Here is a 26,025-nt window from a genome sequence, read left to right as displayed (position 1 = left end):
AAATTAGTCGTGCAGGTCATTTTCTGAAAGAAAGAAAAAAACCTTTATATAAGCAACAGTTACGTAAGAGCATTAATAACGAGCCCAAGGAAGTTGGCACAGTGGGTTTTGGCCACAGGTGGCTGAGGTTTGAATCTTGTGGGCGTCATATCTTCTTTCATTAGCTGAAGCCCAGCATAGGCTCTACGGGTGATTTTACACTGTCAGAAAGTCGATTATGTCTCCGGTTTGGAAGCGGTTTCTTCAGGTTATAAATTTAAAAAAAAAAATCTGGGTTCAGATAGATGAATTAGTGGAAATATGATCATACGATCCCAATGGATATGCATAGTGACATCCTTGAACATCCTCGATAGAATTAGGGCTCAACCCAGTCCGATTAGTAAATGGGTTGGGTTCCGGGTAATTGCCAATCTAAAAACGGATTGAATTAAATTATTTAGCAAAAGAGAATATAGAGTCTAAGAAGGCATCCCGGTCGATAAGGAGTCGGGCAGTAAGGTTCAAGCGTATTTTTCATGTTCTAAACAAGTAATAGTGTTTATTACAATTTATAGAATCGATTTACCGAGAAAACTTGAATATTTCTGTTTGGATAACCAAGAAAACTACCCTACTTAGCAGCTGATCGATGTAAAGACTGTAGGTTATGACCAATGACCTAACCAAAGTGGGGTGGAGCTGAAACTGTTATCCCGAACAATGCCCAGCCCTCTCTACCCAATAACAACAGCCCAAACTTTTCTACGATAAATAACCTTATAAAAGAAAGCACACTTCTCTAAGAAGATCCATGTGCATAGCTGATCCATTTTTGTACACTAACTCCCACGACTTCATTGATTCCACCTGATCCACACACACATACACCCTTCACAGAAGCACGCAATTACATTTGCCGCCAAAAATTTTAGCCCACAAATCCAGTCAAACCAGAATAAATGACAATACACCACTCAGTATTTTCCTCTTCGCTCTTTGGATCTTTCCATCTCCACATGGACTTTATTTGACCTGAACTATACCAGCACTTACGAGCTTCTGTATCATGTGCATCACCTGGGGATTCTTGAGGTGCTCCTGTGCTGCCTTTGGGTTCTCTTGGAAATCGATCACCTGCACATCCATCACCAGGCCAGCAAACATCAGATGTCTCTGTATGCCCTAAATATACAGTCATGACTTTTATTCAAGTTTCTTGGTACGGCGACCCGATCACATAAAGCATCGTCAATCCGAAATAACAACTTCAAAACAGCATTTCACAGAAAAAAAAATGTTAGGGATGCAAATGGTTTGGGTCTGGAACAGCTAAATACATGGAGATTCATATCAGAATCTGGAACAGTCAAAAACTGCAAAACCTCTATCCCGGATCCAGCCCCTTTGCATCCATTTATGTCAAAGGCAGGATTATAATACATGTCTTATAATAGGGTTTGATTAGTGTTGTGAAAAGCGTTGAGGCGCTCCACCAAAAACCAAGGCGAGGCATAAGCCTCGAGGCGTAAAGCGTAAGCATCAAAAAAAAAAATTGAAAACTAAAAAAGTATTATAAAAAATATCTAAAAATACAAATAAATAAAGAAATGCTTTATTGATTAAATAACAATCAATAAGAAATAGAAAATCTCAAATAAGTACTAAAAAATATGGGATTAACATATAAAAGTAACTAAAAACTGATTAGATAACTAGAAAATATGAGAATAACCAAAAAAAGTTAAAATATACTAATGAACTGATTAGTTAACTAAAATAATCAAAAAAATATATGAGATTATTCTAAAAAATATAAAAGTAACATATAAAAGTAACTAAAAAACTGATTTTGCCCTTACAGAAGGGGGGTTCGAAGGCTCCCCGCACCCCCCACCCCCCCCTCCCTCTCCCTCGAAGAATTTTTTTTCTTGGGCTTATGTTTGGAACCCGGTTTCTTATGGATCAGACCCGATTTGTTTAGGTTTAAGGTTATCGCCCTTGCCTAACAAAAACTAATTAGATAACTGAAATAACTAAAAAATATATGAGATTAACCAACAAAAGTTAAAATATACTAAAAAATTGATACTCGTTTACAATAGAACAACATAGATAGACAAACTCTTCTCTATTAATTATTTTATTTGGCAATGACAGGAAAATGAGAAACTATCCTCAATGGTAAACCGAAGAGCACTCGTGCAGCAAACAATGACTCAGGTCAAAGCTATAGCAGCTTCTCCATGGCTAATTAAGAAAAAAAAAAGAGATTTAAAAGGACAAAAACTGGTTTGGTTTGGAGCTCTTGTGCAAATGCCCCAACAAGGTCCAGTTCAGGCTCAAACTTAATTCAAGAACTTTACCTTTCAAGTTCAATCAATCAAGTTGATTCTGGCAAGCACCTTTCACCTAGGGGTGTCAGACCCGAAGGGCCCAATTAATATATGATATGGTTTGTGAACTTTCATACCATACATGGGCCAGACCCGAGTTCCAACTGAGATCCTCAAATTTCAATGTAAAATGGATGAAAAATATAAATTTACCAAAACAAGGTGAGGCGTACACCTCAAGGCGTATGAGGCGTGCGTCTCAGGGCTTTTGCGCCTTATGCCTGCGCCTTATGACTGCAGCCCCTCGCCTTGAGGGACGACGCGCTTTTTGGGTGCGCTTTTAATAACACTGGGTCTGATATGATATTTTGAATCTCAGGATCCTGCATGGACTTTGCCTCGGAAAAGCACAAAAAAGGGAAGAAATTAGATATATAAAGGAAAAAACAACAGCAGAAACGTTTCTGTTAGAAAACACAACGTGCAATTTGTGTTATAATCCACAACGCACCTGTCTCTCGTTTAGCTCCACAGGACTAATCTCACCCCTGTTAGTCTTGTTGATCTGCTCAATACATCTGTGATGATAAAAGGAAAAGATAGATTAAAGCTGCTTGTCAATGATAACAGAGGGAGAGAGAGAGAGAGAAGACATGTTTTCATACCTCCGCACACCATCCATCAACTCTTGGTTGTTCTGGTCGTGTTTCAATCCCTCTTGGTATGTCTCCAACGCCTTGTCATATTCCTTCATGAGGAACTGTATCGCGCCCTTCCTTGAGTACCCTTTTGGGAACGTTGGGTCAAGCTCTATACACTTCGCAGCATCCTTCAGCCCCTCCGGCAAGGCACCCAGCTTAGTGTAGCAAGCAGTTTTATTGCTATAGACCTGCATTTGGCAACACAATTTGAGTTCCTCAGATAACTAAAATCATTGACCACCCCTGTAAACAGACTTCTGATGAGACCCTTTTCATAAAACCAATATGAACGTGATGATCATTATAAAACAGAGAACAACAGACAAACAAATCAACAAGTTGTCTCAAGTACTGGGTACTGAAAGAGTTGCTCATAACGAACAAGCCTACTGTAATTAAAGATTAATTTCACGGAGTATGTTTCAACGAAATCTGGTTTATAATTACATATTAAAGTGAGCAAAGCCAGAAATCAGGACTTGCTAAATTTGCAAAATTTTCATCTGCAACATTACTGACAAAAGACAAAACACTGAAGAAGTTCTAGCATAGGTGACTTGCCTTTGGGTCACGAGGATTCCTTCTAATGGCCTCTGTGTAATGTTTCACAGCTTCAGGATACTTCTGTTGCTTGAAATACTCGTTGCCTGTTCAAGTATTAAAAGATCAGATTAAAGGGAGGTTGTGAAGGGCGATCATTTTGCACATATCCAACATGACAAATGTCCACAAGGTGTTTCTTGTCTACAGGTTTCCCCAATACCCTTTTCTACATGCTAGCTAAGACGTTTGAGCATGCTAGCTAAGCCATGGACACAAGAAGACAAAACAAAAGTCATGCAAGGAGGAATGAAGACTAACATACTCCCAGTCAAGCTAAATGAACTTGACCATTTTCAAACTGCAAGCTAACAGCTCAATGACAAATTATGAACAGGAAGTGCAGTTGTTTCATCTGGTTGAACCAAGTCTTACATGCATGACCCACTTGGGAGTTGGGAGTAGCTAAAACTGCACGACTAGCTTTATACTACCCCTCAATCATCAAGAAAACAAAAGATAGTACTTACAAACATGTTACTTAAGTACACTGGCAGAATAATTTGAACCACAACAATAAAATAAAATTAGAATAGAACTTTGAATAACATATATTTACTAAAACAGGTAGGTAAGAACTTTTAATCGTGCATACAAATCACACATCCAAATTCCAATCAATATACCTGCAGAATGCTTTTAATCATATTACAGTACACAGGATCCAATGTCTGTATGAGAAAAGTACTATTTTACTATCCAAAAGCCAAACATACCTTTCTCACGTTCTTCATCTGCTGCTTTAGGATCAAAATATTCTTGTTGCTCTAATTCCTTCTTTGCCTTCTCAGCATCATTAAGCTTTTTCAAGGTATCTGGGTTCCGATCAGTTAATGCCTTCTGAAAGATTTCAATAGCTCGCTCAGTCTTTTGAACAATTCGCAAGCTTCACCAAGGCAGTTCCCCTTCTAGTTAGTGCCCTTGAAACCATCTTAAAGTCTGAGTGAAGCTCCCTCCCTCTCTCCACAGCCTTATCACAGTCTTCAATGCAATCCTCATACTGAAACAGAACGAAGATCAGCTTTTAGACATACGAAGGAATGGAGGCTACATGAGCTTCATGAACAAAATAGACATGACTTTGAAGAGAGACAACGTTAACAAAACCAGTAAACTTAGGAAGAGAAAAAGGACCTCCTATCTCCGTCACACTAAGAACTAAGTGGAAGGTGGATGACTATACATTTTTGTTCATTTATAAGACAATATGCCCGAGAACAAACAACAATTATTCCAGGAAAAGTTAAAACAAGTGTCTTTAAACTGAATAACAGAAAAGAAAAGAAAAAAAGAGAAAAGAATCTCATGATTCAAAATCAGAGTTGGATTTACCTGATCAGTTTTTTATGAAACTAGGGTTTCAGATTTGGCGAACAATGTTTTCTCAAGATCAAGTTCAAGTCCAATTCAATTTGTATTTTTGACATGTCCTTGTTTTCGTCTTTTTATTTATTTATTTTCACCAGATCTGGAAATACCGTATAAACTTTGGATCAGGGTTCAACGTGACTTTGTCTGATATAAATTAAATTCGGATCAGTTGCATAAAAATTGGACCAAGGTCAGATCTATTATGATATGGTTCTTAGGGATTGCAAAATCTGACACGACCCGCCAACCCCCTTCTTAACCGGGTTCGGGTTTGGCTTAAACGGGTTCGCGTCGTAAACGGGTTGACCCGCCTAACCCGTTTATTAAACGGGTAGAGTTCGTGTTAGGGGTATGCCAACCCGCCAACTCGGCTGACCCGTTTAATAAACGGGTTAGGCGGGTGGGTCAACCCGTTTACCCGAACCCGCCCGCCAACCCGTTTACCCGACCCTGACCTGCCCACCAACCCATTTACCCGTTTACTCGTACCCGACCCGCCAACCCGTTTACCCGAACCCGACCGGCCAACCCGCCCGCTAACCTGCCAACCCGTTTACCCGAACCCGACCCGTTTATTAAACGGGTTAACACTGTCGTGTCAGGTTACCCGTTTAATAAATGGGTCAGGTTCATGTTTGCCACAGCCGACCCGTTTAATAAACGGGTCAGGTTCGTGTTGAGGTATGTTGACCCGCCGACCCGACCCGATTGTCACCCCTAATGGTTCTCATGAACTCTTCTATTGAACTTTTTAAACAGGATAAGATCAGCTCCCGTTTACTTGGGATTTGCCTAGTATTTTTTGGAAAAATATATGCTTGCATATCCAGGAAAGTATATGTTTTCGTTTCAAAATCTCACCCCGTAACGACCCCAACTCATACCCCTTAAAAATGCGAAAAAAAAAATTTTAAACCATTGCGGAAATATTCTCAGAGACCCTTACAGTTTCACTCACAATTAAATAACCAAACTAACCACCAGCTATGTCACGTGAGTGCGGGTGCGGGTATGCGGCACTTCCAAAAAACCCGGGTGCGGCAAAAAATATAAAAAATTATATATTGCACCCTGCTAGCCGAATCACTGTGACATAGACCACTAGGGATCTTACATTTATCATCTACACCATAACAAGCCAAATTTTATTAAATAAGAGATAATAGTATCGAGACAATTGCATAAGAAGAATCAGAGTGCATGAACAATTAAATGTAATAAAAAGGAAAGAAAAGCAGAGCCACGCAGTCCATCTGTGAAACTGTCTAGCAAACGTGTAGCACTCATAGTTCTCCCAGAAGAGAGTCACTTCGCTGATCTCCTGAGACTGCGAAAACCACAAAAGTACGAGTGTCAAAAATTCAAGAAATTTTGTATACGAATCCCTCTAGTGAAATAAATGAGCATAAAGAGTACATATAAGAATTCATGCAATAATTTAGAAAAATATTATTGCAATAAGAACATGGTTCAGATAAGCATTTAGAATATTCAACATGCAACAGAATATAACATCATGCATTCAATCATACAAGGCAAGTAGAGAAGCAAGTAAATATGCATGATCTAATGCATAACAGGAAAATGCATGATGTATGTGCACATGCATGAATACTTTATTATCTTTAATCAAATTCTATTATTATATGTATGCCCCCTATTACAATGCACATAAATTTAAGTTTCTCTTTTTATTACCGTTGTCCGCTAATACACCAAACGGGTAAAATTTCTCAAAGTCAAGTAGGGTTCCCAAGGTAACTTAGCACACAAGTTATATTTTATTACTGGGTTCCAAACTTAGTTCGGAACATTAGACATCTACATCTAATGTCCGGCCACTAAGAACCTCCACATCTAATAGTGTCACTTTCTTGGTATACCAAAACAACAGTTGTGTCTACACATCACCCCCAAGTCAACTGGTGGACTCTCCCTAAAACTGCGGTCAGGAGAAAGAATCTCAATATCGGGTTTGGGGATAATCAATAATACACACAAAATTTTTGTATTCTCGTGGTCCTCCAAAACCAAAACTCTAAGATTCTCATTCTAACGACGCGAGATCTCAAAACGTATATTACATTGTTCTTTTATCTTTATTTATTATTAATAATCAAATTTTTAATTTACAATTCAACATGCAAACAAAGACACAAGCTCGCATATTCCCCTGCGAGAACCATCACGAGACCACCGCATGCGAAAAAGCAAAGAACAGTGCAACAACATTAATGTGATTTTTGCGATGCATTATAAACAAGTAAAAAATAAGCAAATCAAAACTCAAGGTTCACCAGGCCTACGATGATTCATTTAGATCATCGATGCACCATATGAAAAACCCTAACAATATGCCATATACGAAATAAATCACATGCTTTCTACATGTACATTCGTGTATACCAATTTTAACTATGTGCATGAAATAAGGATATTCATAAGCATATTTTTTGTTCAATTCATATGCTAGTTACAAGTGCGCACTTTCATTTAATGCACATATTCAAGTCAATTGCATGCTTTCATTCATTACGCATAATCATGTCAATTACATACTTTCATTATGTACACATTCACATCAATGCACGATTTCTTTGAGTGTACATATACATGTCAATGAATGTTTTCTTTTGGGTGTGCATATTCATGATAACTGTATGCTCTCATTTAGCAAGCATGGGAACGCACTACCTCATGAGCACACACTATCAGCATTCCAAAATTGAAGTTTTATGTATGCATGTGATAACCAATATGCATTTAAAGTCGAAGCAAGCAAGGTGTGTAGCATGTGAAATGTTCCATTATTAGCATGCATAAGGGTAAAACTGTAAAGTTGATCCAGTATAAATCAGCATGTTTCTCAAGCAAAGATATGGACATGTAATAACATCATAGGTGTGACCATCATACCAAGAATCTGAAAATTTAACATGCATATAGAATATAAAATTTTCAGGTTTACATAACATCAAGTGTTAAAGACAAAATTTTTATGGTTGGCTTATCAAGGGGTTTAGCCTGACTCAGCTAAACCCAAACAGGCCACCCACCTCTCCCATAACTAAATTTGTGTATTAGCAAACTTTGCTTCAAGTAATGTAGTTTCTTTATATATATATGTATATATATATATATATATATATATAATTTAAAAACAGATCGGCATTGAGCTCGGCTTCAACCCAGCCAAGTTGAGTCGGCTGGGTGGCCTGGACAGGCCCTGCGACACAATCAGCCCAGTCCAGCTACTCAGTTGGACTGTTCCTTGCAGGACTCAGCCTGCCCTAGTCCACTCGAGTGGTTGGACAGGGCCTGACAGGCCCAGTCAAGCACACAGGGCTGTCAAGCCAGCCCTGGCTTGACAACCGATGCACAGGCCTCTAGCCCGGGCCTGCGTGGGAAATCTTATCAGGGCCTGGCAGTCAGCCGAGTGCCCCTCGGCTGGCTGCCAGTCAACGCAGCACTGTAACTGTTTTAATACATTTTTTTTAGACTGCTGCCCAGCCGAGCTCCACTCAGCTGGGCCCTGCGACACAATCAGTCCAGTCTGGTACAACTCGACTAGACTAACATTTAAAATGGTGAAAAAAAGAAATAACCTAATTATGCTGAAAAAAACAGGTTTAACAATCATGTGTGCCAGGTCAACAGAAAAAAAATTTTGTATGACAAGAGTGCATGTCTATTCAGATACATCACTGGATGTATACTGTCATACATTGTGAACTCTCATTTAGGAGTGCCTGCATACAAGGTTTCACATCTCACGTGTGCATGAAAGTGCATAATACAATCAGCTATGTATGCACGGACAGAATCAAATTTTCGGTATGCATTCATATGCATAGTCTCACTCAATACCATAAGCATGCTCAGATTTGTATAGATCCATAAGGCATTAACGATGCTCATGCAGATTTTTTTCACTTATGCAAGCACGAGACACCCAATTCATTAACAAAAATATTTATGCATATGTGCATCATTGCATCCAAATTCCAAGATCTTGTATGCATTACAAATCTGTCCCGATTTAGGGATTTTCAATTACTAACACGAATAAAAGTATTAACACTAAAATAAATTCCGAAAAAGAGGAGTACAAAACCCATGTTAGAATAAATCTCTAGATTTATTTATTTTTTCATGGATTTCCATCAAAATCATGCATGGAAAACCCATCCATAATCAATACCTCACTCGATTCAAGAGAGGAGAAACATACCTTTGCAAAGATTGAAAAATAAACAAGATTAATGATGAAAAACGATGGTTGATCGAAGAAGGAGCCTCCTCCTTCCTCTTCCTCTCTTTTCCTCTCCCTTTCTCTCTTTCTCTCTCTTCCCTTCTCTAGCTCTTTCTTCTCTTTACTTTTTGATCTATTTATAAAGCTCTAGATGGGCTGGAGAAAAGAGTGCAGCCCCAGCTGGAACTCGCTTCTCTCCTAGAGTTTCAAAAATTTCGAAACTCTCCAAGTGTTGACTTTTCAAATTTGAGTATTTTTTTAAATCTTTCTTAAAACTTCTAAGGGATGAACAAGGGTTCTATAAAGAGTGTTAAACTCTCTAAAAATAAATCTCAGAATTAATTAAAAGTAATTAATTATTTATTAATTTAATTATTTAATTGTTTTTTTATTAATAAATAAATACCTAGAGGCTTCCAAAAATCATATAATTGAACTAGAACACTTCTAAAGTGATTTTATATGGATTTAAGAGATCTACTTAGAGTCCTAAACAATTGTCAAAATAAATTTTTAAAATTATATTATTAATTTATTTATTTATTTATTTATTTATTTATTTATTTAATATTAAAAAATAAATAAATTTCCAAAAGCTTCCAAAAATTATCAAATTAACTTGAAAGCTTCTTAACATTAATTAACTTCAATTTAAAAGTTTCTAGTGAATTTAAAGTTGGCAAAATCATTGGGCATGGATTTGGATCTGAATCCAATTCCAAATCTATCTCAAAAATCCAAATGGGTCTTGGTCTGGATCAATACCAGATTAATATGGGTCTTGAATAGAGTCCAAATCCATATTAATTTGGATCAAATCCATTAGATCCGGTCTGATCCAAGTCCGGACCCGAACCGACAAGCTGCTCAATTTTTGAAAAAATGCATATTTCGAGCTAACAGTAGCCCGAATCAATGAAAATAAAATATTGTTGCGCTCAAAATTCTGAGATGCATCCAACGACATATTACACGAATATCAGATTCCAAATTTCGCATGAAAATAACCCGGTTTTTTCACAAATTTTGCTTAAATTTAAAGGTCGAGAATAAAACTCTTTCTTACGCTTCGATTGGCTCGCCTCGACCTAATCGATGAGACATGGGCAAAGCCCAAACTCAAAAACATCGGTCAAAAATAGAGTTTCAAACGATTTTTCTCTCAGAATTAGCCAAATTTTCAAAAATCTCAAATTTAACTAAATATGAAAATACACAAACATTATATCCCTACCCCCTTAAAGAAATTTCGTTCTCGAAATTAGAACGTACCGAATAAATGTGGGTAGTAACAGAATCAAATATCACACAAGTCTAATGATCGTCAACTAAGATGATACCTTCGATCATATCAGTCTGATATCCCTGCGTGGTAGCCGTAACGGCATAAACTCTCTCGTTGGTCCTTCGTTGACCCTGTTGCTCCTGATGCCTCTGTTGTTGTTGTTGCGGCTGTCCTCCCCGAGCCGCTGGCTTGTTCGGACAGTAGAAAGCAATGTGCCCATGCTGCTGGCAATGGAAGCAAACTCCCTTAAACATCGAACAAAAGCCCAGATGATGGCTCTTGCCGCACTTGCGACATACCGACTGAGCCTTTCCCTGTTGTCGCCCCTCACGGGTCCGTTGTCTCTTGCCACCTTGCGTCTTTCCACCTGCAGGTGGGATCTTCCTCGCTCCGCCCGAAGAACCACCATCGTTGCTGCCTCCTTTCTGAAATCCATTTCTGGACCTCTCCCAGTCGTCCGTCAGAACCGTAGCAGACTCAATCGCATCGGCCAAGGTAGTAGGTTGGCTAATCAACACTCGAGTCCGCAGTCCGTCCTTCAGCCCGCGCACGAACTTAGCTGCCCTCGCCTTCTCGTTAGCGAAAAGGTTAGGCCAGTATCGCTCCAGGCTTCTGAATTTGGTGGCATAGTCCACCAGACTCATGCTTCCCTGAGTAAGCTTAAAGAACCGTTGTTGCATTTGCTCCCGAGCGTAGAAAGGAAAGTAAGTGTCCAGGAACTCCTCCCTAAACACCTCCCAAGGAATCATATCCAAATCAGCATACTTCACCCTTCGCAGGGTATCCCACCACTTCTTGGCATCGCCCTTCAGACGGTACATGCCAAACACAGTCTTCCTATCCTCGAGGACAGGTAGGACGTCAAATGCCTGCTCGATCTCCTCGACCCAGCTCTCAGCTGCCTTTGGGTCGGCCTTGCCAAAAAAAGTTGGCGGGTCCAATTTCAGGAATCTCTCGAAAGAAACGCCGCTTGTGTTTGGAACGACCTTGACGGGGTGGACACAGGTAGTTGTCTGCGCTGCCTGAGCAGTCTGCGCTGCCTGAGCAACCTGCGCCATCATCATCTCGGTCAGAGTGTTAAGGGCATTCATCATAAAATCTATTTGCTCCTGCCAATCCGTGGGAGCACCAGTGGAAGTCGAAGCACGGTTGCGCTGATACATCTAAAACATGAAAATTATAAAGTTATACCTCATCGATCCTAACCCTTAGGATTGATCCAGAACAATTACATTCATACAATCACACCAAAGGATATTAATTCACACCAGAAGAGAATTAGACTATGAATACAATCAATTATAAGAAATTCACATATTTTGAATAAAAGTATTAAATAGCCTTACCAGTGAATGAGACTGCTCTAGAGCACGAGGCACGACTTGCTGACACTTCAGGACAGGGCTCACTTACCAAAATTAAAAGTTAATGCTAAAAAGATGATAAAAGTATAAAATTTTGTGGTCGTTCTAATACCAAACTTGTAACAACCCCAACTCATACCCCTTAAAAACGCAAAAAAAAAAAAATTAAACCATTACGAAAATATTCTCAGAGACCCAGGGCTCTTACAATTTCACTCACAGTTAGATAACCAAACAAACCACAAGGGAACTTACATTTACCATCCACACCATAACAAGCCAAATTTTATTAAATAAGCGATGATAGCCTTGAGACAATTGCATAAGAAGAATCATATTATATGAACAATTAAATGTAATGAAAATGAAAGAAAAGCAGAGCCACGATATCCATTTGTGAAGTCGTCTAGCAAACGTGTAGCACTCGTAGCTCTCCCAGAAGTGATTCATTTCACTGATTCTCTAAAGCTGCGAAAACCATAAAAATAGGAGTGTCAAAAATTCGGGAAATTCTGTGTATGAATCCCTCTAGTAAAATAAATGAGCAAAAAAAGTACATATAAGAATTCATGCAATAATTTAGAGGAATACTATTGCAATAAGAATATAGTTCAGGTAAGCATTTAGAATATTTAGCATGCAACAGGATATATCATGCATTCAATCACACAGGACAAGTAGAGATGCAAGTAAATATGCATGATCTAATGCATAACAGGAAAATGCATAATGTTTGTGCACATGCATGAATACTTTATTATCTTTGATCAAATTCTCTTATTATATGCATGCCCCTATTAAAATGCATACAAATTTAAGTTCTTTTTTTATTAATGTTGCCCGCGGATACACCAAACGAATAAATTTCTTGAAATCAAGTAAGGTTCTCAGGGTAACTTAGTACACAAGCTATATTTTATTACTGGGTTCCAAACTTAGCCCTCGACTGAATCACCTTAAGAACATTAGACCTCCACATCTAATGTCGAAACATTAAGAACCTCTACAGCCAATAGTGTCACTTTCTTGGTATACCAAAACATCAGTTGTATCTACACACCACCCCCAGGTCAAGCGGCAGACTCTCCCTAAAACCGTAGTCAGAAGAAAGAACATCAATATTGGGTTCTGAAATAATCAATAATGCACACGGAGTTTTTGTATCTTTGTGGTCCCTTAAAACTGAAACTCTAAGATTCTCATTCTAACAACGAGAGATCTCAGAACGTATATTACATTGTTCTTTTATCTTTATTTATTATTAATAATCAATTCTTTAATTTGCAATTCAATATGCAAACAAAAGCACAAACTCGTATTCTCCTGCGAGAACCATCACGGGACCACCGCCTGCGAAAAAACATAGAACAGTCTAATACAGTACAACAACATTATTGTGATTTTTGTGATGGATGCATTATAAACAAATAAAGAATGAGCAAATCAAAGTTCAAGGCTCACCAGGTCTACAATAATTTATTTAGATCATTGATGCACCATATGCAAAAACCCTAACAATATGTCATATATGAAATAAATCACATGCTTTCCAAATGCACATTCATATATACCAATTTTAACTATGCGCATGAAATAAGGATATTCATAAGCATATTCATATGCTAGTTACAAGTGCGCACTTTCATTTAACTATGTTGCATGAAATAAGGATATTCATAAGCATATTCATATTCAATTCATATGTTAGTTACAAGTGTGCACTTTCATTTAATGCACATATTCAAGTCAATTGCATGCTTCCATTCATTACGCATAATCATGTCAATTGCATACTTTCATTACGTACACGTATTCACATCAATGCACGATTTTTTTGAGTGTGCATATAAATGTCAGTTGTGCAGATTCATGACAACTGTATGCTCTCATTTAGCAAGCATGAGAACGCGCTCCCACATACGCACACACTGTCAGCATTCCAAAATTGAAGTTTTATGTATGCATGTGATAACCAATATGCATTTAAAGCCAAAGCAAGCAAGGAGCATGTGAAATGTTCCATTATTAGCATGCATAAGGGTCAAACTGTAAGGTTGATCCGATATAAATCAGCATGTTTCTCAAGCAAAGATCTGGACATGTAATAGCATCAAAGGTGTGACCATCGTACCAAGAATCTAAAAATTTAACATGCATATAGAATATAAAATTTTCTGGTTTGCATAACACCAAGTGTTAAAGACAAAAAAATTAAAGTTGGCTTATCAAACCTAGTTGACTTCGTCGACTCGGACTCAACTAAACCCAAACAGGCCACCCACCTCTCCCATAACTAAATTTTTGTCTTAGCAACCTTTGCTTCAAGTAATGTAGTTTCTTTATATATATATATATATATATATATATATATATATATATATATATATATATATATATAATTCTTTTGAAAACAGACCAGCATTGAGCTCAGCTTCAACCCAGCCGAGTTGAGTCGGCTGGGTGGCCTGGACAGGCCCTCCTACCAGTCCAGCTACTCGGCTGGACTGTTCCTGGCAGGACCCAGCCTGCCCCAGTCCACTCGAGTGGCTGGACTGGGCATGACAGGCCCAGTCAAGCACACAGGGCTATCAAGCCAGCCCCGGCTTGACAACCGATGCACAGGCCTCTAGCACGGCGTGGGAAGTCTTATCAGGGCCTGGCAGTCAGCCGAGTGCCCCTCGGCTGGCTGCCAGTCAACGCAGCACTGTAACTGTTTTAATACATTTTTTTTAGACTGCTGCCCAGCCGAGCCCCACTCGGCTGGGCCCTGCGACACAATCAGCCCTGTCTGGTACAACTCGACTAGACTAACATTTAAAATGGTGAAAAAAAAAGAAATAACCTAATTATGCTGAAAAAAACAGGTTTAACAATCACGTGTGCCAGGTCAACAAAAAAATTTGTATGACAAGAGTGCATGCCTATTCAGATACATCACTGGATGTATACTATCATACATTGTGAGCTCTCATTTAGGAGTGCCTGCATACAAGGTTTTGAAAAAACATCGTCATTCACGACTGGGTCTGGATCCTGAGATCCAGACCCGATACGTTTTAGTTTATTTAAACACATGCTCATTAATGGCATGTTGTAATTTTAATATTTTTTATAATGGGTATTTTCGTACCCTAATTTATGTACATGTGTATACTTAATGAAATGCAAGAGTCGCATACCCTATTGGGGGTTTTCCTCTGTAGCCATCAAAGCCTCTCTCTCCTCCCTCATCGTTTTCTGACATGGTATCAAAGTTGTGATCCTCTCCAAGGTCTGAGATTCCAAGGTATTTTTCTTCCTCATCTTTTTCTTGAATCTCTAAGCCAAAGTATTCTGTCAACTATATTCTCCTGCTTTTTTTCTTCTCTGCATATCTTTCCCATCTCCTGATCTGCATCTTGGATTCTAAAATCTGCATCTACCCTTTCTCCTTTAAGATCTGAATCTGCGTTTTCACCCTCCTCTTTTTCTAATCTCATACTGTTTGACGTGATTCCATTTTCTTTTCATATCACGTCCATATCATTTCTCGATTTCTTCAGAAAATTAAGGTCAGTTTTAGATCTAAGTAAAATATCAGATTTCCTTTTCCTTTGGGTTTCCATTTCTTTTATTCCTCTTTGCATTTTTCGAAAAGAAAAACACGTTACATTGAAATAACGTGTTTCTGTTTTCCTTTTCATTGACTGATCTTTATTCAGATCAATTTGCTGCATAAACTCAGTTTCTGTCTCAGGTTGGTCTGCAAAAAAAAAATCGAGTTCTCTGAAACTGCGTCTTGGTTCTAACTTTTATTTGTTATTCTTTCAAAGTCTTGCTTTCGCCTTCAATCGCCTATGGATTCTTTTTTTGCTTCTCAATCTGGTCTTTCTTCCAACTTTCTTAGCCAACTTGTATCTGAAAAACTGAACTTCAATTTTCTCAACTGGAAAAGACAAATCATCTCATTCATAAGAAGCCAAGACCTTTCTGAACATCTAAATGGCTCTGTTTCTTTTTCTCCAGAGTTCATTTCACAAGATGGCAGATCAGGCTTTGGTTGCCTATATCACTTCCACCCTATCACAAGTGCTTGTGGCAATCCCAGATGACAGAACGGCTATGCAGTTATGGCATCGTCTTGTTTAAACGTATTTTCAAGTTTTTCAAGCCAGAATTCTATTTTTAAAGAAAGAGTTTCAAATGTTGAGAAAGGACTCCATGAGTGTCATGGAGTATTTAAACAAAATGAAAACTATCTCAGATCAGTTGGCTATTATAGGTTGCGCAGTTAGTGATAAAGATGTGGTGCAACAAACCTTGAGCGGGCTGGGACCCGATTATTATATGATGGTTACTTCCTTACTGTGTTTACCAGGCTTACCTACTTGTGAAGATCTTCGTGTTAAGCTCTTACAGTATGAGATGACTTTGAAAGGATTCTCTAGAGGTAATCACAATCCCATTGGAGCACACGATGTTGGAGTTAACTATGGTCGAGGACGTGGCAGGTATGAAACTCGAGAAAGGGGAGGTCAAGAGAGGAATGGACAAGGAGCTCAAGGAATATTACCTACACCCAGTATGTCTCATAATCTGCAAAGGCAAAGAACAATACCCACCTGCTTTCTCTGTAACAAAAGAGGGCACATAAAGGCAAATTGCTGGTTTAACCCGCAAAATAGAGAAAAGCAATTGGAGACAAGAAAGGGAACAAATACATTGAAGAATAGTGAAGTCAAAGAATTGTTATTATCTGTCTTAGCTAAATTGAACATCAAACAAAATGATCAAGGCACTTGATATGTTGATTCTGGTGCAGCCACTCATGTCACTGATGATGCTGATAAGCTCCTAAATCTTGTTTCTTATGTTGGCAAAAATAGTCTAGTCACTGGAGATGGGTCTCACCACCATATTTCGCACATTGAAAATTTTGTAATTCCTATGTCCAACTCTTCTCTTGGTCTTTCACATGTCATTCATGCTCCTAATATCAAGAAAAATATTGTTTTTGTCTCTAAGCTTGTAGATGACATTAATGCTTCAGTTGAGTTTACTCCCTTTTCTGTTTATGTTAAGGACCTTCACCCGATGGAAACGTTCGCTGAAGGAAAACGTCAAGAGAATATATATGTGTTCCAAGCGAATCCTCCCTCTCGTGTTTAGCCCGTTGACTCCAATTGAAGCTCACATCATCATCTCCAGTTCCTTCCGATAGTGTTTTTAATCTTTCTGAATGTATTGAGCCAAATCTTTGGCATTGCTTTATTGATAAACTTGTTTCAAGTAGTCTTATTCTCAAGTCAAGTCTGAGTTTAAGCGTCGATAATAGAAAATGTTCTAGTTGTCTTCAGTGTAAGAGTCATGTTCTTCCATTTTATTTCATTAATAAAAGAGCTTCAAGACCTTTTGAAATTATATATTCTGATGTTTGGGGTCTGGCTCCAGTTCCTTCAATGTATGGCACTAGGTATTATCTCATTTTTGTTGAGAGTTATTCTCGATATACATGGATCTTCTTTATGAAAAGTAAATCTGAAACCTTCAACTTATTTCAAAATTTTCATTCCTTTGTTCAAATCAATTCTCTGAGAATATCATTTGTTTCCAATGTGAGGGGGGGGGGGGGGGGATTCTCTTCAAATGACTTTATTAGTTTCCTCCAGACAAATGGAATAAGTAGGCAGGTGTCTTGCCCTCATACACCTCAACAGAATGGGATTGCTAAACGGAAGCATCGTCATATTGTCGAGAGTGCAATGAGCATGATGCATGATAGTAATCTTCCAGTTACCTTCTGGACAGAGGCTTTTCATACAGCAGTCTATGTCATAAATCAATTGCTCATGAACATCTTGGAAAACGAATCACCCTATTTCTCTTTGCATGGTGTGCATCCAAACTATCATGATTTGCGTGTTTTTCGAGTGTATATGTTATGTTCATGTTGACAGTTCCATGCGACACAAGTTTCAGGATAAGGCCTTAAAGTGCAGATTTGTTGGGTACGCCAATGATTACAAAGGCTACAGATGCTATGATCATGTGAGCAAGCGCATCAAAATATACATAAATGTTGTGTTTGACGAATCAAATTTTGGCCATAGTGCTAACACTCCTCCAGAAACTGAAGTCTATCATCCTTGGTTGAACTCAGATCTCTTTTCTAGTATTGATGATGTTTGTTCTTCTGAATGTAAACAAAGAGATGAGGGACACGTACCTACTGCTGCACAAAGAACTCAGAAAAATGTGATTTTTGAACCATTGTTGGCCCTCGAAAGGTATAAAGGCATTGTTTACTCTAGACGTGAGAAAGAGATACCTAATCAGGAACAGAATTCTCCTTTTGTTTCCATTCAATCACCTGTTCGCAAAAGGTCTACTCGATCTCGACATCCTATTGATAGGTGAGTTAGTTATGAGAACTTTACGATGAATTTTCAACTCTTCTTAGCCTCTTTGGGCAAGGAAGATCAACCCACAACATTTTATCAAACAATAAATTCGAAGCGATGGATTGAAGTCATGAACGAAGAAATAGAGGCTCTTCATGAATGTGGCACTTGGGATATTGTTCCCAGACCACACAATTGAAATGTGGTTGGGTCAAAGTGGGTGTATAAGATAAAGTAGATATAAAGCTAGGTTGGTTGCCAAAGGCTTTACACAGGAGCAAGGACAAGACTATGGTGAGACCTTGAGTCCAGTCGTGAAAATGGGCACTATCTGCATTATACTATCATTGGATGTTGAACATCAGTGGACTCTCAGCCAACTGGATGTGAAAATTGTGTTTCTACATGAAACTCTGAAGGAGGAAGTATACATGGAGCAGCCTACTGGGTACGCAGAAGGGAACCCTAAAGAATATGTTTATAGGTTAAAGAGAGTTATATATGGTCTGAAGCAGGCATCTCGATCTTGGTTTGATAGTTTTTCACTTGAAGTTGAAAAATATGGCTTTAGTCGGGTCTCTTCTTGACCATTCTCTTTTCATATTCAAATGCAAAGATATAATGATCCTGTTATTGATATATGTTGATGACATTATCATTACAGATAACTCTAGCGAACATATTGAATAGGTTAAAGAACTTCTGAACTATAGATTCAAGATGAAAGATCTTGGTAAGTTGCGACACTTTCTTTGAGTAGAAGTTGACAGGACTCCAGAAGGCATGACACTTACTCAACATAAGTATACCGTTGATGTTCTTAGCAAGGCAGGTATGACCGATTGCAAGCATCTAAGCACACCCAGTGTACTTCATCAAAAACTCAGTTCCCAAGATAGAGATTTGTATCAGGACCCTACAGGATATCGCAAGATAGTAGGAATGCTTCAGTATCTCACCTTCACTCGGCCTGACATTGTCTATTCCGTCAATCAGGTATCTCAGTTCACGCATGAACCACATATTCAGCATATGAAAGCTGTTAAACGCATTCTTCGATATTTGAAAGGAACAATTGGAGATGGTCTTATGTACAAAAAGAGTATTAATGGTCATCACATGCAAGAACTTCTTACTTACACAGATGCAGATTGGGCAGGAGATCCAGATGAGCGCATGTTAGTCTCAGGATACTATGTTTTCATTGGCTTAAATCTTGTCTCCTGGAGCAATAGAAAACAAAAGGTCATAGCTAGATCAAGCACAGAAGATGAATATAGATCAATGGCAGCTGCTACACCGAAGTAACATGGATCAGACACCTGCTGACAGAAGTAGGAGAGTTGATTTCTAAAAGCATTCTCTTGTGTGACAATCAAAGTGCTATCAACATGTCATTTAATCCTATCTACCACAGTCGTGCTAAGCATATTGAAATTGATCAACATTTTGTAGGATAGAAGGTCGAAGAAAAGGAAATTAAACCAGAATACGTTCGAACTGATGATCAAGTTGCTGACTTGTTTACAAAAGGACTTATCAAGGATAGATTTTGGATGTTAAAGGGCAAATTGTTCATGGTTCAAAACCATGTACAACTTCAGGGAGGGTGAAAAGACGTCGCCATTCACGACTGGGATACGTTTTATTTTATTTAAACACATGCTCATTAATAGCATGTTGTAATTTTAATATTTTATGTAATGGGTATTTTCGTACCCTAATTTTTGTACATGTGTATACTTAATGAAATACAAGAATCGCAGACCCTATTGGGTTTTTTTCCTCTGCAGCCATCAGAGCCTCTCTCTCCTCCCTCATCGTTTTCTGACAGGTTTCACATCCCACGTGTGCATGAAAGTGCATACTATAATCAGCCATGCATGCATAGACAGAATCATGTTTTGGGTATGCATTCATATGCATAATCTCACTCAATACCATAAGCATGCTCAGATTTGTATAGATCCATAAGGCATTAAAGATGCTCGTGTAGGTTTTTTTCACTCATACAAGCACGTGACACCCAATTCATTACACGATTTAGGGATTTTCAATTACTAACACGAATAAAAGTATTAACACTAAAATAAATTCTGAAAAAGAGTACAAAACCCATGTTAGAATAAATCTCTAGATTTATTTATTTTTCCATGGATTTCCATCAAAATCATGCATGGAAAACCCATCCATAATCAATACCCCACTTGATTCAAGAGAAGAGACTCGTACCTTTCCAAAGATTGAAAAAAAACAAAATTAATGGTGGAAAACAATGGTTGATCGAAGAAGGAGCCTCCTCCTTCTTCATCTTCCTCTCTTTTCCTCTCCCTTTCTGTCTTCCTCTCCCTTTCTGTCTTTCTCTCTTTTCCCTTCTCTATCCCTTTCTTATTTTTTTTATCTATTTATAGAGCTATAGATGGGCGGGAGAAGAGAGTGCAGCCCTAGATGAAACTCTCTTCTCTCTTAGAGTTCCGAAAATTTTGAAACTCTCCAAGTGTTGACTTTTCAAATTTGAGTATTTTTTTCAAATCTTTCTTAAAGCTTTTAAGCATGAACAAGGGCTCTATAAAGAGTCCTAAACTCTCTAAAAATAAATATCGGAATTAATTAAAATTATTTATTGTTTATTAATAAATAAATACCTAGAAGCTTCCAAAAGTTATATTATTGAACTAGAACACTTCTAAATTGATTTTATATGGGTTTAAGGGCTCTACTTGGAGTCCTAAACAATCGTCAAATTAAATTTTCAAAATTACATTAATTAATTAATTAATTAATATTAAAAATAAATAAATTTTCAGACGCTTCCAACAATTATCAAATTAACATGGGAGGCTTCTTAACATTAATAAACTTCATTTTAAAAGTTTGGAAAAATCATTGGGCATGGATTTGGATCTGAATCTGAATCCAAGATCAAAATCCATCTCAAAAATCCAAATAAGTCTTCGGCTAGAAATACCAGATTAATATGGGTCTTGGAGAGAATCCAAATCCATATTAATTTGGATCAAATCCATCAGATCTGATCCGATTCAAGTCCGGATCCGAATCGACAAACCGCTCATTTTTTTTTAAAAATATGTTTTTTGAGCCAACTGTTAGCCCGAATCAAGGAAAATAAAATATTGTTGCACTCATAATTCTGAGATGCATCCAACGACATATTACATGAATATCAGATTCTGAATTTTTCCTGAAAAATAACCCAATTTTCGCTCAAATTTCGCTTGAGGTCAAAAATAAAACTCTTTCTTACGCTTCGATTGGCTCGCCTCGACCTAATCGATGAGACCTGGGCTAAGCCCAAACTCAAAAACATCGGTCAAAAATCGAGTTTCAAATAATTTTTCTTCAAATTTTCGAAAATCTCAAATTTAACTAAGTGTGAAAATACGCGACATTACACACCCATTTTTTTGATATATTTTATCAAACTTTTTGCCAAGGATAAGATCAGCTCTAGGTTTTGCTTTGACTGCAATTTTCTGGAGAAATATATGCATTCATGTCCAGTTAATTCTGAGACACCTTTTTTAACTTTTGTTTTTTTGTTTTATGGATGATCAATATATATGGTTTGGACACATAATCAATGCATATCCTATTCCTTTCTAGCCCTACTTGTAGACTTTTCAATTCACATTACCTGAGTGCAATCCACAGTTCTGATCTGTTCCAAATCTGAACTTTGTTCAGAATTTAGATATTTCAATACCTAATATCTGTCAAAAGGAAAACTCTGAGAAAATTCGCTAACCTATTATGAAATATTGACAATATATCTTGATATTTTCAAAATATTGCCAATAAAATATCACGATATTTTTGGGAAAAAGTTCATTTTTATATTTTAAGCTTACATTTTTTTTGTTTCTTTTATATTTTAAAACCTTTTTAAACTTGTTTCTCTACATTTTTGAAAGAAAAATAATGCAAGACTATAATTTTATTATCTTTTTAATATTATTTATATTTTTCTCAATTTTTTAAACTAGCAAGTTTTTCCGAAGAAAAAACAACTTTTGAAATCTCTCGGAGAAAAACCCTCATCAAGAAAATACCTTGACCGATATAGGTGGCCATGGTTGTAACCACTAGTATTTTCTTCATTTGCCCCCTGCCACAGTTGATCTTGAATAGTACTCCGATTTAACAGCTCAATCAAGCAAAAACTGACATTGATTCTCGGACAATTATTAGTGCTATGACAACTCGGCTATTGTTTACTCAGAAATAGCTCAATTTCCTAAACTCACTTGCACATTGAGGCTACTAGATGTGCAAATTAGAATTCCCAACACCACTGGCATATTGCTACTAGAACTTCAAAAGACTAAAAAGTGTTGAAGCTAATTGAATGAAGCGCACAAAGAAAAATTTGGAAGGTCAACAGTCAGAAGCCCAGTAAAGAAACCAAAAAAAGAAAGTACCAGAAAAAGTAAAAGAAAGAACAGGCCATAATATAATTTATTTTAATTGCTGTTTTGGTGAATACAACACATGCCAACAGCCTGAATCAAAACCTAAATATAAATAATACAAAGGCAGTGACCAAATTAAGTTCATCTAATGTTGGGCCTAGAAGATCTCCTGCAACTTCATATCTGCCTAAAGATGCAGCTCGCTTTCAAACGACATCTAGAAGCATTATGCCCTTACCGTATCCAAAGATAAAATGCACATGAAAGGCAGTACAACTGCCCCTTATTGAGACCAACAACACAAGAATCACTCCTCGGAGATAATAAGCATCATCATCAGTCATTATCATTAGTAAGTCTACCATCAAACTGGTAAGACTTGAGGCGTTACGGTCCATTTTACCTCATCAAGTAAAACTCAAGTTAGTACATATCATCCCTAACTTCCTGTGATACTGAGCCAATGTTGTTAAAATCAGCCTGAATCGGCCCTTCACCAATTTACTACCATATTGGATTCGAGCCCCCCACCCTCCAAAATCGACCGATTTGAGGTGGAATCGGCCCAAAGTGGTGCAATAACATAAAAAAAAGGGCATCAAAAAACAAAAAAACCATTGTAAGTTGTAAACTACCCACATCGCCCTCAGCCCTCTTTTCCCTTCGACTCTCACTCTCCCTGCCCGTCTCCCCTCCATCCGGTGCCCCTCCTGCCTTCCACCATCGCCGGAAAAGCCATCTCAGTAATGCTCTCTCTCTCTCTCATCCTCCTCTTCCTCGTCTTTCTTCTTCTTTTCCGATTTGTATTTCCTATGACCCGTAAGATCTTGAGTTGGTATATATGCATATTTTCTTCTTCTTTTTTGGTATATATGCATATTTTCAAATTATTTTTTTGTATGCATATATTTTGTTCTTTAGTTACCATTTAATTATTTTCTTTTTCTTCTTTTTTTGAAATCTGGCATTCATTATTTTTGTTATTTTGCATTTTTTAATTCTGTTTTCCTATATTTTCTAATTTTTTAAAGTTTTACCGATTTTTTGAATAAAAAACGGTTTTAAAATGTTCCAATTCCCAAATGATTGTGATTCTTTGCTTTTTTTAAGAAAACGATTCACCTAGTGAACGGATTTTAACAACATTGGACTGACCCCCTTTAATGATGGCCTTTTCTAACCCCTTCAAATGTATGACAAAGGTGTCATTTCACCTTTCCACACAACAGGCTTAAATCTTCGAAAACCTCATTTCTTCCTCATGTCTAGCCCTACCTTTCCTTGAACAACTATTTTCTATTGCATTTTTATAGCGCCGCCATAACCAGGTAATATGTCGTACTTCGTGAAAACAGCAAAAAGAGAAAAAAATCTACAAAAATCAGAACATGAAGGGAGATCATCCGAGTACTTGCAATTCTACCCAAACCACAATTCATGCTTTGCGTGCAAGGACACAAACGCTATCTAGGATTTTAATCCAACACAAAAAAGTCGAAGACAAAAGGGCCAATAAGATTCAGGGATAATCTCAAAACACAATATCAATACAGCTTGCAGCAAATCATACAACCTATGCAGACTAAGATGACTCAATCGAACAGACAATATATGAAAACGGACAAAGTAGACACAAAAAAGTTGCAATTTTTACGTGCCAAACTATCATAAAGTGAAACCAATATCCAGAAATTTGAAGATGATCCAATAAAAATAGAAACTTTGCTTGCATACCTTCCCCATCTCCATGTTAATCGCTGTTCTGTTAGTAAGATAGGACATGTCCTGGTCATCTAGCTCCATTGCCCTGGTATAGTGCTGGATAGCCTTCTCGAATTCCTTCTTCTTGTAAGCCTCATTGCCCGCCTCCTTCTCCCTCTGCGCCTCCGCCTTACTCTTCCTCAATTCCTTCTCTTCCTCGCTCACATCGATGGGTTCCGGTTCAAGTGCAGGCTCGGGCTCCTTCTTCGTCCGCGCTTCCTCCTCCTCATTGCCTCTCGGCGTAGCCATAGGAGGCACGTCCCTCTCCGTCTCCTCCGGTGTCCCGGTCCTCAACTTCACGTTGAGCAGTACCCCGATTACCTGCATCATCCGCGGATCCTGCAGGTACATGTTGATTTTGTGAGGGTTCTTCTGCACGTCCTGGATCATCTTGAGGAAGTCTGGCTGCTGCAGGTACACCCGCGTCGTCGGATCTGCGATGAGCTTCGCCCACATCTCCGGCCCCTGGAAGATGTCCCCGAACCGCGAAGACCCCGGCCCGCCGCCCCGGCTCTGGTTCGTGAGGGCCGACTGCGCATCCGCGAACCCCGATTTGAGGGCCTCGTTCGACGGATCGATCTCGAGCCCCTTCCTGTACGCGGCAACGGCCTCGTCGAGGTTGCCGAGTCCGAAGTGTGCGGCGCCGAGCCAGCTGTAGCCCTTGGACCAGTCGGGCTTCAGCTCGACCGTCTTCTCGGCATCGGCGAGGGCGTCGGGATACCTGTGGAGGGAGGCGGCGGAGCGGTTGGAGTAGAGGACGTGGTTCGCCGGAGCCAGGTCGATGGCGTCGGAGAAGTGCCGGACGGCCTCTTCGAACCGGCCGGCGGAGAACTCCACGTTGCCCTTGGAATTGGCCTCGTCCGCCATGGCAAATTCCTCAATCTGCAGGCCTTAGAAATAGTTGGGTCTTTAGGGTTTCTGAGATGATCACGGAGAGAAGTGAAAGAAAGATTCGGGATTTGCAGAGAGAGAGAGATCGAAGACGAAGAAGGGATGGATACGATCGACCGTCGCCCTGAAAAAGGAGGGCGCCGCTTTAAAGGGAAGCGAGAGAGTCCTAGAGTTGCCTTCTCGAAGCTTCCGACGGAAACCAGAAATTGGGAAACTCCCTTCATCGCGCCACCGACTCGTCGGTCGAGACGAGTCGAACCGTTTAGGTACGTTGTTCGTATCGGATTTAGAGGGAGTGTGTACGTACGCCAAAAAAAGTATCCTGTTTTCTGACAAATGGTCGGTCGGGATCTATGTTAATCCTAACCGTCCAACTGATGCATATGAACGGTTAGGATCAACATCTAGGAGGGAACATGGGCTAATATTAGCCGTTGGTTGGACGGCTAGGATACGACGTAGGATGCATCTTATCATATGTCATCAGACGTCTATACGTGGCCTCCATTGCAGGGCTGTTAACGGTTCAGGTCAAGTAGTAAGAACCAAACCCGAGTCAATTAAGAGGGCAACAACAACAACTACGCCTTCGGTCCGCCATATGAACCAAAAAAGAAAATCATTCTCAGTCTTCCACATGAAGACTTCTCCTTCAATCATTTTTATTCAATGCCA

General features: G+C 38.7%; 1 pseudogene across 1 annotated transcript; it reads right to left on the bottom strand.

Moving 5' to 3' along the window:
- Nucleotides 1–740: 740 nt before the first annotated feature.
- On the bottom strand, nt 741–25,442 carry LOC149845400 (hsp70-Hsp90 organizing protein 3-like; annotated as a pseudogene). The gene is made up of 7 exons (XR_016430191.1): nt 24,433–25,442; nt 4,333–4,616; nt 3,578–3,663; nt 2,981–3,204; nt 2,827–2,893; nt 2,654–2,713; nt 741–1,116 (listed from the first exon to the last, which is right to left on the bottom strand). The product of XR_016430191.1 is annotated as a hsp70-Hsp90 organizing protein 3-like (transcript).
- Between the last annotated feature and the right edge of the window lie 583 nt (nt 25,443–26,025).

This window comes from Nuphar pumila, chromosome 2 (genome assembly GCF_984573655.1).
Source record: "Nuphar pumila chromosome 2, dmNupPumi1.hap1.1, whole genome shotgun sequence".
Taxonomy (NCBI): Eukaryota; Viridiplantae; Streptophyta; class Magnoliopsida; order Nymphaeales; family Nymphaeaceae; genus Nuphar; species Nuphar pumila.
Note: the sequence above shows the minus strand (reverse complement) of the source record. Positions and strands in the feature narration are given on the sequence as shown.